This window comes from Euprymna scolopes, chromosome 26 (genome assembly GCF_053919585.1).
Source record: "Euprymna scolopes isolate OS-2025 chromosome 26, ASM5391958v1, whole genome shotgun sequence".
Classification (NCBI taxonomy): domain Eukaryota; kingdom Metazoa; phylum Mollusca; class Cephalopoda; order Sepiida; family Sepiolidae; genus Euprymna; species Euprymna scolopes.
In genome coordinates, this window is record NC_136507.1 from 87918789 (window position 1) to 87922201 (window position 3413).

The window sequence follows — 3413 nt, forward strand, 5'->3', positions numbered from 1 at the left end:
CATGCCAAATAGAACATTCACTGTCCAGCAGAACGCAGCTGAACTGAAGCTGGTGATTGCCGAAAAACAAAGTAAATACAAGGGAACACGAAAAGAAAAAATGTAATACCAGTAAGTATATAATCACTAGGAACTGTTAAGGAATGTCTTGATAAATGCCAGAAGAGATTAAAATGAAAAGAAGGGGTGAAACTATATAAACAATCACGTTGATGAAAACGTCCAAGACCGTTGACAACAATCAATAAATTCATAACACTGCTAAGACAACCTCTAAGTTTCAATAGAATGGAACTGCTACCAAGCACAGATTAAGAGAAAGGTTATAGCATATTCACATAAACTATATGCAGCTTGGACTAAATCGATCACAATATAAATTGGTCATAATATAAGAAAATATAATAAACAAACTTGCAATTATAAAAAATACAATAAACAAACATACAAAAAGAAATACAATAGTATTGGTTGGTATCATGAAAAGATGAAACTCGAAAAAATCGGTGAATAAACGATTGGGGAGAATTCTTGTCACTTAGGTTGCTGGAACTTTAAACAACTGCTACAAGCGACAAATCTCGGATAACGTCATATATGAGAAAACCAAATCTGAAAAATTCAAAAGTTACAGAACACATCCGTTTTTTAGTGACTAGTAACGACTGCTTGAAAATTCTTAATGAGTGATGATAATTATCGTACGACTCTCGACATTGGGTTTGTGATTGAAGTGTAGTATAGATAAACTCATCATGAGAAATGTACAAGTTAACAATTAATATTACACTACTTAACAAGGAGAAATCCTTGTTAAGTAGTGTAATATTAATTGTTGGCCCATTCATTGTGTCCCTTCTTTTTTGTGCCAACTAGAAATCAATGTTTAGCGTGGTGGCACGACAAGTAAATATGGAAAACTTCTGTACTTTCGGGTTAGAATCAAACTGTAGTATCTGTTCTGTGCTTAATCAGTTAAGGATAAGTTTTGTGGAATGAGACTAGTTATATTTTTATCCTAATCCACATCCGAATGAGACTAGTTATATTTTTATCCTAATCCCATCCGTCTTTATTGAAACGTAGTTTCCCCATATTTAAAACAGACCTATAGTCCAACTCACTCATGCTGGGAGTAAGCCGCTTCTCTCCCTTCTTACATAAAACATGCTGCAAGTATTTCCCTTTTCTATTATTTTTCATGATAGGTGGCCTGGAGAACGCCAACCTATCGCCCCCCCTCTAAACTTTCACCAGAAAACTCACTCTAACTACAAATAATTCCAATTATTTTCTTTCCTCTGTACACTTAAAACTTAACGAAACTTCCATGAATAGAGATTATTTCCATATAACTCTGGAACACAATATCGAGAGGCATAAAAACGATTGATATTTTACTCACAACTTTCTTTTTTATAATAAGTCTCAATGCACTTTTGCCAGCGATATGGTGGTGTCTGTGCATGGGCGTCAGAAGTGCTCTTCATCACTCACATCTGCCTCCAATGAAATCGAGCAACCCATCTCTTACGTGTACTGACATCAACTGCTTCAGCTTAATAAACGTTTAAACGACGACGGTGAAGGTTGTTCCGTTCAATCTTTTCTTAATTGAGGAATTAACTGGCGTTTCCTTCTTGTGATGCACATCTATATGGCAGAGTTGTTGTCTTAGAGTCTCACGCACGTCGTAAATATCTGCAACAGAAATATGAGAATCCCAAGTCATGATTTTAATTAGAAAAAACAAAATAATTTACAATCCCCTCGGATCAGTTCGGATATACTATAATAATAGTAGTCATTACTTTTTAAACGTCCGTCGGATTTCAAGTAAAGCGACCGCTATAATACTTATAGTTCGCCTGAAAAGAGTTGTGGGGGTAGTGAACAATGTTGCTTAACTCAACCTTACAAGCCTACATTAAATGCGAAACGAAAAAATTGGAAATAGGCGCCTTAAAGCACGCCAATAAATAGCCCCCTCTAAAACTTAAGCAGAAGACCCCGTCTACCTACAAACACCGTCAATTATTTTATTTCCTCAATACACCCAAAACTAAACGGAACTTCTATGAGCAGAGATTATTTCCATATAACAACCTGTGTATTGAACACAATATCGCGAGACTGCTTCCCCACTGGATTTTTTTCTAATATGATTACCAATTATTACAATGTGGTCTCGCTGTCTACTTGATAAACTCGTTTATCCTTAGCCTTGAGTGGTTTTTCCTCTCAATAACCGCCTCGATACTAGTTCGGAACTGGGAGCATGCCATTTCCACAAGCGCCGGCGGGAGCTCGGCAAATACTCTACGGATGACGGTGCTAAATTTGGTTTTGTTGTTGGGCCAAACTAAGTAGTTGAGCGGGTTCAGGTCGCGGAGGATGGGGTCCATGAAAGAAGGGTACAATATTGTAGTACTCCTTTTAAAGCTAAGTCTGTGGCTCATTTGGACTTGTGGACTGGTTCCGTCCTGCTGCCAAATCCCATGGTCTGCCAGCGGCCACATGATTAAACTAGTGGATCAGCACACTTCTCAACACATCAAGGCACACTTTGGTTTTAACCTTTAAGCCGACTTCAAAGATGTGAGGTGGCATGATTTGGCCGTCACTTGAAACAACACCAAGAACCATAACCATGGCCGCAAACTTTGCTTTTCTAACGCAAGACTCGTCCCTGTTATTCGTGGCAATCCAGCGAGCAATTTGGGGGTGCTGGCAATGGTCCTGCTATCATAACTTGGAGCATTAGAGAGCATGAGCTGTACAGTGGCACATCTCCAATCTCTCTAGCTGAACATTGTGTCACTTTTAGACATTATAGAAGGCATCTATCGCTCTTGGCATTTGTACACAACTAGCCAACTAGTAGATGGTCTGCTACAAAAGAAGAAAACCGATTTCTATCAATCTGAAATGGAATCATTTAGTCTTTATTATGCCGAAAATGTTATCGTTCCACCCTGCAAATAGAAACAGTTTATTAACCGAAAGGCATGCTAACTATGAGTCCTATAACGAACAAATGATATAAAGAATGATTTCATCACACGGAATTAATGCCGCGAGCTTTTCGGACGCGTACCCATGGAACAAGGCAAATAAAGAAAACAGATATATCAAATGATAAAATCTCAGAGACGTTCTTACACTTTGAATAATTAAACGCATAATTAAACCATCGTATTTAATCACAAAGATTGTGCAGCAATTAATATTTTATTTAATTCAAATCACGAATGCAGAAGAAGCCATTGTAATTCATTTCAATTTGATAATGGACAGTTAAATATTGGAACGCAGGCTGCAGACGGACGTTTGAAGTAAAGAAAGAGAAACCTTTTAGGAAATCCAAGAAGAACCATTGATGTAAATTATGTTTCTTGGCGTTTCTTATTTGT